Source organism: Anomalospiza imberbis, chromosome 3 (assembly GCF_031753505.1).
Source record: "Anomalospiza imberbis isolate Cuckoo-Finch-1a 21T00152 chromosome 3, ASM3175350v1, whole genome shotgun sequence".
Lineage (NCBI taxonomy): Eukaryota > Metazoa > Chordata > Aves > Passeriformes > Viduidae > Anomalospiza > Anomalospiza imberbis.
In genome coordinates this window covers 12,271,164-12,284,075 of record NC_089683.1, presented here as the reverse complement: position 1 = coordinate 12,284,075, position 12,912 = coordinate 12,271,164, and positions in this window count along the sequence as shown.

The following is a 12,912-nucleotide window of genomic DNA, read 5'->3' as shown; positions in this document are numbered from 1 at the left end:
AACTTGCCATCACACTTAGAGGTGACAGAAGTCACATCTAAAATAAATACATCCTTGAAAAGGCACCATCCATTAATTTCTGAGAACATTTCAAATTATAAATATTTAAATAGGAAATGTAAAAACATTTCAAAACTTTGTTGAAAAACTTAGATTTTGTAAAAACTAACCATGCAGACATGCAAACACCCACCGTGTGCATGTACACAGGGACTTGCAAATGAGCTGGCTTAACCAAGAACTCAGAACTAGCTGCTTATTACAGAAAAAAGTTAGATGCATCCAGATCACACCTGTAACAAAATCAAAAGATTAAACACATTAACTTAACCAAAGCTTTCTGTTTGGTGACTGAAAGCTGTCTATGGGCAGGAGGAATGCCTGGGTGACTTCAGCTGCAGAATCAGCTCAGGTTCCACTTATCTCATGACTTAAGATGATGTGAGTTCTCTGGAGGATGGGCAGAAGGCAAATAAAACCCTGCAATTATTCCTAATTTCACTGTAAACAAATGGAAGATAAGAAATTTTCTAAAAAATATTGTTACTCACAACACCAAAAGTCTTTGTATTGTCTCTCAATCTTCATCATTAATTTAACCAACCTTTAATGCAGCACTAAAACATGTCTGCAAACTGAATTTTGGTTTATTTTCCTCTGAGCCAATTACTATTTTAGTTGAAAATTATTCAACTGATTTACTAATAAAAACAGCATACAGAAAAACTTGAGAGATTAGGTAAAAATACATAGTGATTAAAGATTATTAGTGTTGGTGGAAAATAAAGGAAATTTACTGAAGTAAAAAAATGTTCAAGGAACAGAGTTCATGGACTAAAAAGAAAGACCTAAATCAATACACATTTCAAAAGTCAAAAAAGTCTTTTCCAGAAAAAAGCCTTTCAATTGCAAAAAGGATGATATTCTTTTTGTATAGACTAGATTTTTTTTGAAACAATAACATTAGAAAAAAATTATAAAATATAGATTTTATTCAGGAAATGATAACTTTCAATGACAGTAATAGAACAAGCATACCTCACCTTTCAGATTTTCCAAAGGAGAATTACAGAATCACTGAATACTGGGAGTTGGGAAGGACCCATGAGGACCACTGAGTCCTGCTCTCTATTTGAAGTGTGAAAAAGTCCAAGTACAGCAGGGCCTATCCCTCTCCCATTCTGGATCTATCAAACAAACAGTTCTTGAACTATCAGCTTGTTCCAGGTCAGTGTTTGCCCAGTCACCAACCAAAAGGCCTAAAGCAAAGCATTGCCTAAACCACCAAAATGATCACCTTACTATCAATTAATATTTCATTAACCTAAAGAATCAGTGCAAAGACTACTGTTTAATTTTTCAAATAAAATTAAATATGCAAATAAGATCCTTATTTTTCTCTAAGTTCAAAATTCTGTAATAAATAATTCCTACATTTTAATAAATTTAATAAAAAAACTGAACTAGCTGTAACAAACTTCTTAAAATGCACCTGATAATTAAGTTTCTTGAAAACATGCTACAGTCAACATATTCTAGGCAGGAAGAAAACTCCAATATACAAATCAAGAGAGCTGTCTGGCACCTGATTTGGCTTTGGAGCAGGCTGCAGTTAAGGCAGATATCCACTAAGTGGCATTAGCAACCCAAACACCTAATTTTGACAAAAAATAATCATAATACAGAACACTTTACCTCCCACAAACAAATCGATGGAAAACATTTCCTTTGAATGATTCATTTTATTCAGTTTTGTCATAAGCTTTGTCATAATTCCAAACAACACTAGCAATTTCTTTTTCAGATCAAGACATTTGCAAATATTTAGCAGGATGGTCAGATTAAACATAAAACCATAATGACAAACATATTAAACAAAGCACCTAAAATATGGGCGCAATGTGAGATCAAATTAAGACACATAAAACTACAGCAAGATATTTTAAAAGTAGTTGGGGTTTCATAAGTGCTGTAAATCAACAAGCCTGTTGTGAAGTGCAAAAGTATAAAAGTCACACCAAACATTTACTATACATAAACCTTTAAAAAAAAAGGTAATTCTAATAATTTAGGTATACTGATGCTACCTGATTCTAGGGAGTATAAAAGATTATGACAACTGGGAAAGTAAGAAAACTACTACACTAATTATTTAAGGACTTGTTTTCAAAATATTAATTAAGGGTTAATAATTGTAAATACAGAGTTCTGAAAATTGTTTACTGGAAAAATGCCTTTAGGAACAACATAAATACCAGAGAACAGAATGCTCATTTTAAAATAGTTTTACCCTATTCCTATTGTTTGTCCCTGGTCTTTTATCACTGTCAGTTTGTCCATACATAAACAGCTCATGAAAATAAAGGAGGTGGAAAAATCAGTATTACTGTATACAAGACTACAGAAAAATTAAATGAGCAAGTACTTCCGTCTCTCGGCCTCATCAAACTATATATTTGAAGTTTGTGAAATATCCTATATATGCACTCAAAATTCTCAGCATACTTCAATGCTACAAGGAGTAAGACATTCCTTTTCCTTTTTTTTAAGTGCTTTTTTTTCTCCTCGCTGGCCACAGAGGAATTGCATTAGGACATAGTCCTTCTTCCCTACATCCGCCCACGACAAACATTTGCTGCAAGTCAGCGACTCCAAAACCAAATTGTTTACAATTAACTCAAAAAGCCATTAAATAATTGTTTCTTTGTTCCAGTTGGAAAGAGAGACAGCCAGATGTGTGGCTTGTTGATCTTGCTCTTTGCTGACCTCTGAGTGTAGGAAGAACTGCAGCTGAGGAAGGAAGTCAGCAAGTTGTGTTAATGAAGGTGAACATTGCAAAAAAGGGCTTGCAATTTTTTTCATTAAAGAAAAATATATCTGAAAGACTTTTTTATTAAAAAATAGATAATACAAGGCCTTATTTTTTTCCACGGGTGAAAAATTAGAGCCTTTGTTTCAGAAGAAGTAACTGAGTTTGTTTATTTTGCTACTTCTGAAAAATTTTACCCTTAATTTCAAAAACTTCATGAAGTTTCAGTGAGGTGCCTGTAAATTAGCAGACAACCTCATCATTAACAGCTGCTGGAAAACCATCATTCTTTGAGGATGTAAAACTCAGGAAAAGCCTTTTAATTTTAGGCTCTGAGTCACAGTCTAGCACTACAGACCAAAATCTGGCATAAAGCTGAATTCCAGATTGAGAGTGTGCCCAGTTCTTGGGAAAACACATCTGGCAAACAATACAAGGCAACCCCTACAATCACCACTATACTTTTCTTCACAGTTTTCCCTGAAATACATTTATGCATTGTACCTGTAAAATACCTGGCAATGAATTAACTAGAGGTCTGTGTTGAAAACTTCATTACATGGTACTCCTCATAACCATACAGAACATGCCTGTACAAGATACTCAGTGAGATAAAAACAGTCTCAAAACCTGTACAGCAACAGGTGTGAAACCTTATCAACTTGTTTATAAAGGTTTAATTACTTTCTAAAAAATGTTTGAAATGCATTCTGAAATTCTACGACCACAGTGTTCCTCATTTTATCAAGATACCTGAGATGTTAGTAAGTTATCATGGCCTAAGGTAAACTAAGGACACATTTGTGTGTGAAGTACAAATTCACTGCAGAGATTCAGCTTTAGATATTAATTCTGGCACTCAACATTAATCCTTAAGTAGTTAGTGAAGCCTACTTCAGACATCCAACTTAATTGTCTGGATTAGGCTAAATGCTTGATCTTGCTCTCCCTGCATTGCTAACTTCATCTTAAACACTTCATACTACTTTTGTTGGAAAATGATTCCTAATTCTTGTCAAGCAGTTACTAATTTAAGAACATACTTACCATGTAAAGACCTGAATATAATCAGTTCATCTTCCAGCTGTCTGTTATGGTATTATTTAATTAAGAAACTTTCAAATGTATTCTTAGAAAATGGGAAATTGAAAATGAAAAACAGTTTACTCCCTTCCCACCCCATATTCTCCCACTCCCAAGGTCATTTAAAAAAACAATAGTAATAGATCACCATATAGACAAAATGCTTCGGAAAACAGTTATACTATTATTTAATCTGATAGGGACATTCAAACTCTGGAGAACTAAAGTAATAATTCATGTCACATTTTTCAAAAGTTGTAAGGGGCCATTTTAAAAACAGTCTACAAGATTCAATTTTCCTCTTTGCACTGACAGAAATGAAAACCTTATCATGTAAATTTCCCAGTACAGCTCAAACATCTCACACTTAAGAGCACAAAAAATTGCTTCTGCTGCTTTAATATTTAGAATTTAGTATTGGTTTTTCACTTTTATATTAAGATTTTATTTTCAGAACTTTTCCTTTTACACAAAAAAAATCTTCATATGTTTCTGCAGCTTGCATTTGGTTAGTCTGAAAAAAGTAATCTTTAAGATCAGCAAAGTCATATTTGAGGGCTTCATTTTGAAAAAAGTCTTAACTGTAAAAGGTCTAACAGCCAACAGTTAGACTTCAAAAATATATCAGGTAAAAAAAAAATTAATTTTCTTACCAGGTGTAACTCCTAGCAGTTTATTATTTCCTACCAATGAACTCAATAAAAACAGTGAACCACACTATAGTATTATTAACTTTATATGGAATAAATATTTAATAGTCCATAATTTAACAAATCTTTATTTCCTCATTGCACCCCTTTTTTTTCCTTCCCATTTCCTGTTTCTTCTGTCACATCAAGAATATTCATCTCCACTCCTACCTTTTTTTTTTTTTATTTTTCCTTTTCATTCTACTCATCCTGTCTCTAAGATCTCCCTTCCACTCATCTCAGACCCAGCCACTGGAGTGGATAAGTCCATGCTGAACACCTGGTTTTCAGATTCTCTCCTTTCTGGCTCAGGATCATCCTGGGCCATTAATCTTAGTTGAAATGCTATTATAAAATTTAATAGGTATGTCATGTACATAATTCCTATTTCAACTCCCATATGACTGTAACAAAATAGGAGGTTGGAAGTTCTTTTAATGGAGAAAGTAAAACCTAAAAATAAAATATGCAAAATAGCTTTGCTGGTTGTGTATACAGTCCTTACAAGTTCACATCAGTAGTTTAAAACACAGAGATAATTTTCTACCCTGCAGAAATTGTCAAAGCTCTGATTGCAGTCTTTCATCTTAAGTCTCTCCTGCCACCTCTCCCATCCACCTCCTCCCTTGGACCTGGGTGTGTTGACCCATCCAATGAAATGAAACAGGAATATTGCTGTCTTTCAGCTACGCTGGTTCCACATCCTTTGTGACATTAAAGTGATGAATCTCTATGCCTTCCACCACTGCAGGTGGCTTTATTTCTTTTGAACAAACCTCCACATGATCAGCAAACAGCTTTGTTTTGACAGACTGTCCTGACTCCACCTGGGTACTGATAGAAACCCAGTCAGGCTGCTGCTGTGTTGGGCTTGTTTTTGCCTGCAAATGGAAGTTTTCATGGTCTTTTGCCCATAGCACCACTTGTTGGATGCCTTTCACAGCAAGCTGAATTAATCACAGCATTCACTGTTACTAAAGCAGGGTTAACTTAAAGAATCCTTTCCATAGGCAATGGCTTCCATCTCTCTGAGAAACCACTGGATCAAAGCTACCATCTCGCACAGCCTTACTACCAACAGTACAGTTAAGTTACTATTGCCTTTCAGATTTTAGGTGTTACATGTGCAAGCACTCCAGGTCAAATATCCTGTGTGCTTCATGCTTCCCAGCAATCCAGGAAGGGCTGGCAAACAGCACAGTTTGGGTCACAACCAGAACTGATGCCCGTGACTCTCAGCCCTGCAGCCCCAGTGCAGTGCTGACCACAATTCGGTTGCATGTGAAGTGAGACAGAGATGTCCCTTCTGGTCCCTATAATCTTTGTAGAAAACACAAGAAGCCAGACTGGCACAGCCTCTAGTACGTCACGAAGTAGCTTGTTTCCAGTGACAAATTTTCTTTTAATTACATCTGCAGATCAAAACCTTCTAGTTCATCTCTACCACCCTCTGCTTCCCCCTCAGCTATTGAAGTTTGCAGCTGTTCACAACCTCTTCATAGTCCTTCTCATGTATCAAACCTTTTCTTGGAGCAGAGAGAAGTAAGAAGTTTAAAGCCAATAAAACAATTTGGTGCTGCAGATACCGGCACTGATTCCCTTGTGTTGATACCAGTACTTGTATGAATCTGCAGTGAGCTGATGCAGAGGTCTAAACTGACAGAAGAGTAATCCTCAGGGAAGCCTTTGCAATCCTACAGATTTTCAGCAGCAAATTCCCTAAACCATCACATCTTGCTGAGTGAAGGTGTTGAGGCAAGAGAAGGGGCAGTCAGTATTCAGCTAACCCCTCTAGATGGCAATGAACTAATAGAACAACTATATACCTGATCACAAAATAAAGCCCTGTACATATACTGACCAAGCAGAGTGGCTAGTGTGGTTTCTCTCAGGGAACATAGACATTTAGGACAAATGAACTATTAGCACTTAAAATCTCAAGTAACATTGGAGTCATTCAACAAACACATAAACACTGCATAAAGCAAAGCCCAGCAAACTGCACTCTTTAGCCTTCTCAAAATTCACATATAAAAGGAAGAGGGTACTTAACACAAACACACAGTTATGTCTTACCTAGAAATAAAGTGGTTCCAATTCACATTCAAAAATCCAAAGAGGTGATGCTAAACATTCAACGTCCGTCTGTCATGAAAAACATTCAAGATTACACTTGGGGTTGGCTTTGCTCTTCTCTGTCTCAATTTTGCAATAAAACTTTCTAGTTTAAAAAGAAATTTCCATAAGAAATGGAAGTTATTCTATTGAAAGTGAGATTTGTAACATCCAAAAATTTTTGTAGTCATACCATTAAAAAATGCAGCTGGGTTGAAAAGATCAGGTATTCAAATTAAATTTTATCCCATATAATTCTGCTGAATAGATTCAGCAGATAAGTCAGATTTTATAATGAGCTGTTGCCAAGACTGGTACAGCCAAAGGAAAATAATGTGCACTGATAATGGTATTCATTATATTAAGAATTAAAATATATAATAATGAACTAATGGAAATGGAATACATTTCCAAAACATTTAACAATTTAGTACAAAGGCTATATTTATTCAAAACAATATTTATACTGAAAAAAAGTCAAGTTAAACCAGTTCTAAGTTCAGAAATTAATTTTCCAATCTTTTGAAACAACTGAAATAAAGAATGTAATTTAAATGCCCAATAGTGATCATTTAATTTTCCAAGTGTTGGGGCAGGGGATGTCACTAGAAAAACAAGGGGACCAGGTCTTTCATAAGGTTCTATACAGACAGCTATTTTAATGTTACTTTTTCAACTCTCTAAATAAAATAACCTAAGAGAGATGCAAGCTTGCTCCCAGAGTAAAGGTGAAAGTAACAAGGAAAATAAAGCCACTAAGAAAAAGCTTGGAAGTGAACTTCAAGTTCAACCATTACCATAATAATGGTAATATAGCTCCACAAACACTTTTCCCAAATATTCAGTTTCACTATCCTCACAGCCTCAGAGGCCAAACCATCCAGTTCATAAATCAGCTTAATTCAGCTTCATTAGTTTTTGGCTTTGAAAAACACACGGTTGTGTTTCTGCAGCAATATTTATAAATATGTGACTAAAAACTGGGTTTAATCTAATTATGGACTTTTATTCATTTAACTTCAAAAAAGTAACCTTGATTGCTGCCTAAAGAGGAATTAGCTCTTGAAACTTGTGTGCTGCAGTGCAGACTGGGGCTTTTTTCCTAAAAATATGTTCCTTACTGCACATTGTAACAATTAATTTTAAAAGCAGATTAAATTATAGCAAAATGTAACACTAATTTCCCAAGTAGAACACCCAGACAGAAGCTAATTAGGAATAGCTCCTCTGTGTAAACAAATCTTTGAACCAATTAGTACCTGGTCAAGTCAAGGAACTCCCTCTCTTCTAGGGGAAGAACAATTTTTCTTTTTAGCATTGATTTATTTTGCTGCTGGCTGCAAATTCTCTCTAGTTCTGTAGCAATGCGTGGTATTTGCAACTTACATTTCAGACACTTTGATGGGAACTCAGTCAAAATTTGGAAAAAAAAAATGGTAGTAGAAGACCCATAAAAATCACAGAACCGGGACTTCAAACGGGATGTGAACAAATCCTGCTCTCTGCCTAAGCCAATTCTGTCCCAAGGGTTTAGACAGACCAGAACAATAACAGTGAAATTACTCAAAACAAACAGTGGAGTAAATGAAAAAATACATGGGAAGAAGAATTCTCAATTGTTGTTCTATAATGAGAAAAGCAAACAAATAAAAACCTCAAGGCAAGAATATTATGCCCAGATAGCATTCTGAAAGCATCAGTGAGGTGCAACAGTAAAACTGCATAAAAGATGGTATTCAATGAGGGCTGAGTGTTCATTTATCATTGATGATGTTCAAATCTGCTCCACAGCTGTTCTGTGCAAGTCTGAAAGTACCAGTTGACTCTTACCTTGTTGAAGATGATCCAGAGCCTTCCCAATACTTAAACAGAGGCTGCTACCTGTGGATTTTAAAATTTATTTAAAAGGATCGTTAATAATGAAACTGTTTTAATTAACGAGTAAAAATCAGAAAAGTTACTTAAATGCCTTCAATAGAGAATAACTTCCCTTTTTTCAAAGGCAAAGAGTACTCTGCAAGGTGTCTTCTACTGTGCATTACTCCCAGAGCCAAAGGTCAATTAATCTCATACTAGCGCACACCATTGTGCAGAATGACTGCTGCACAAACACCTCAGGACAGAGAAAGGACTGGCAGCACTGCACAGAACCAGACACTCACCCTTTCCCAAAGAGCAGTGTTAGACTAACAGACAAACTCCTGACCCTCCAGTGCTACAGGGCTGCAAATATCAGCTCTAAATACCACTGTTTAGTAGAGTATTTACTGCTGAACATGTAAGAAAACATGTCCCCTTGACCCAACAACAACAAAAATCACAGGTCTGAAATATTCTGGAATTCCAGCACTAATTACATTTATATAGAAAAACTAAATTTTGGAAAGAAAACCCCAGAAACTATCAAGGAGAACCTCCTGTTCATCTGAATTATAAAACCACAAAACCTTTGCAACTTACAAAGAATAGCTGTCCCTCAGCACAACTCAAGTAGCAGCTAGGACTGAACTAGATTTTTAATCAAATACAACATTCTGGAAGTCTTTTTAATATTTAAAAAAAAAATGTCTCAGATATCTAAATTTAGTTCAGTATAAAACAAAATGAAATACAAAATCAAATGGGATATAAAAACAATGTCAGTGTAATTTGCAGGGTTAATGTGATTAGCAGGTATGAAATGAGCATTAAAAAAAGACTACAAACAAATGCCAGAAAGCCTTTATTATCTGTGAGCAATAACTGCATGGAATGGGCTGCCAGGCAGGTTCACTGAGGTATCACATTTGGATTGAGAGAGATGCCATGGAGTGAGAAAGCCAATGCCATGGGCAGGAAGGAGGAAAAAACACTCTGAAAAGTTTAGTTTCCAGTTTGGTAACTTTAACATATTCCTTTAAAAGTGGAGATAAACATCCCATGATTGGACTCAGTTTTCCATAGGAAAGCTGAGGGAAGGAAGAGGAACAACAAATTTTTAATTATTTCAGAAAATAAGTATCAAGACACTTTCTTACAACACTGTGACTTAACCACAGGGTGAAGAAACATATTTATGAGTAACTGCTCTTGTTCTTGAGAGAATTTGCAAGTCATAAAGAAGGGAAAGTCATTTCTTAAACACCAGCCTGACAAAAATGGACTGAAATAAATAAGGCTCTCTGAAACTTTAGTAAAATGCTGCTCTAAGGGAAGAATATTAACAATGAGGCAAACCATCACATATTAACACAGAAGAGAAAATTCTCTTTTACTATTTTGGGAAGCTACAGCAATTCAATTTATCTCTAGTTAAAATGCATTTATACAATGAAACACGGGAGTCAGTTCGGTTGCCTTAGTGTAGTAGTCTGGGGGACCTGCTGGGAGTAAAGCTTATTATCCTCCCAGGGATTTGAGCAGTCGTAGTTCACAACCAATTTGACTTAAGGAAAAACACAGCTGCTATTTTGAAAGTTTCCTGCTGTGTAAGAAATAATTAAGGCTGTACGACCAGTATTCAACAAAGCATAAATAGCAGAGAATCTAAATTAATTCTATTTGGAAATAAGGAGTTAAGTGAAGATGCATTACAGAATGGACTACATAATGTTCAAAGGCAAAAGAGGAGAGTTAAATGAGAGGAAGTGTGCATCAGAGGCCAAACTCTCTATTAAAATTATGCAACCACAACATTATTTCATGTTTTAGAAGTCCTTTAGTCAAGAAGTAGAAAGTACAAGTTCCAAAATGGAGCAATGAGTTTTATTCTGATTTAAAATGCAAAAACAAAAAAGGAGCAGCAGCTGAACATTTATCAATGTAAAAACAGAAAAAAAGCACAGACTCATGAAAACCTCTACTACCAACCTGGTACTATTTAAATCTTACGTAGAAAAATGCAAGATATGGCAATGGCAATACCGGTAATTCAGGGCAGCTCATCCTTAGAGCATCCTGACCTGAGCTTCGATTCTCTCCCCACACAACCCTCAAAGCACAAACTGCACTGGGAATTCCCAGCCCAGGAATGGCACTGTCTGTGTGGGGACTGGGAGGTCAGTTTCTGATCACTGGACCACAGCCAGGTGGAGGAACACATGACAAGGTTACCAAGAAGCCTATGCCATCCCAACAGCTACTCCTCATGTCCTGTAGAAGCGAGGTGGTGAGACAGATGGCTGTGCTCCACAGACTAGAGTCAACCCCTGCGTTGTCTGTTGGACCAGACACTGTCAAGTCATTAGGATGCTAATAGCTTTAACACTGCTTAAAGAAAAAAAACACCCACACACAAAACTTCACACTCTACAGTTTTTGCTAAATGTAAGGTTAGACTTGCACATCCTAGACAGGAGGCAAACAGACAAGTAGAAGAGGGCTGAGACATCTGCTGATGACAGGGATTCCCCAGGGAAAAGCTAAAGATCATGACAACTCAGGTTTGCATTAGCACTGCTCCTTTAGCTAACAGAAAGCAAAGCTTAGGTCAGGGATATGTTTTACTCTACTGCCAGGATACACATCCTCAGGACATAGTAGATGCCATCTGTTTAATATTCAGGTTATTAATTTTGATTTAAAATGCCAGGCCATAATTCTTCAAATATATATATTTTTTTAAACAAGTGCTTTCAAAATGGCTGATTATACTTGCATATTCTCAGGGGCTTGTCTTATAAAAGAAATATGAAATTCAATTATTCCATGATTTTAAGTTGCTCTGGTTCATTTTTCCAGCTTCCCAGACAGCTTCTCACTTCCAGGCTTGAAAGAATTTTTCTTCTACCTTCCTAAGCACACATTGACAATGCTGCTACTGCCTCCCCAAAGAAGCTGCTGAATCCCAGCTTCCTGGAAAGCAAGATCTGTAGCCACATATATGTCAAAAAATAAAACAGCCCAGGGCACACAGCTACGTTCTGGGCTTGGAACCAGCAAACACATTACAGCTTGTAGCTGGACAGCTAAAATCCTATTCCTCCATACAGCCCAACCAGATCCAAACAGACTTTTGGAAACAGTCCATCGTCTCTCCCAACCCCAGAACTATGCTTGGGCATTATCTGGGAGAGTGTTAGTTGGCATAGAACAAAACTGTGACATGAGCAGGACTAAAAATGTAACAGTAGAGTCACATGCCATACCCACTCCTTATTTACTTCCTACGATGAACATGCATCACAAATACAGTACTCAGTTGCTTCTGGAGAACATAATTTTTAGAAGCTAATCCCATAACCAGCCAAATGAGTTTCAGAATTAAGAGATCACCCTTGCCTAGGTGGCTGTTGCTTTCAAATCAGGGGAACAGAACCACATAATCATGTAACATCTGAGCATTTGTGTTTCCACAAGTATCATATGCAGCATAAAGGAAAATTTACACTCTCTAGGTTTTAGACCTTTTTAATGTGTTCAGATAGACTGAACATGAGCATCTGATTTATTAATTTCGGCAAGCCTGGACTGCTGCCAGTACATTAGCCCTGATTGTCAGCTGGTATAAAATAGGCATAGCTCTGTCAACTGTGTTCCAATGCACAGCTGAGATTCTGCTTCTCCAAACTTCACCCACATAAGAGTGATGGGCAAGGAAGAAATTCATCTTACAAGATCAGCATTTTAGGAACAAATCTGAGGGTTTATTTCAATAATTCACAAAGTTATATATGTCTTCACAAATTGGTTTTGTTGGTCCAAGTCAGAATTCCCAAATTAATTACTTTCAAAAAAATTCATGCAAACCTGAATTGAAAACATTTACCCTTATTTTGCATGAAAAGGAACACAAGCAACAAGTTGTTGTAAAGACAAGAGAGGCACATAAAACTTTACAAAGGAAAACACAACTACCTTGGTGCAACTATGGATGTAAATATTGTACTTGGCAAGAATTACTGTGTGTAAAACTTTGTATAGATGTGATTATGAAGTGTCATAGGGAACTGAAAAATCTTTCTGACAATACAAAAACATACAAGCCTTTCACAACTGCTGACCCACATATCATCATCTTCAGTGCCAACTCCTGGAGTCTTAAGTGCAATGGCACTGTGTATTGGGTTTCCATGGCCAGGTTTTGGTAGTGGGGAGGGCAGTGAAGGGGAACAGGATGGGATGATACAACTTGCCACTGGCCAAGGCAGACCCCATCAGTGATGGTGCAACACCTCTGGGATAACTGAGTTAAGAAGGGGGAAAAAACTGCTGCAGAAGAGCAGCTGAAGAGAAGTG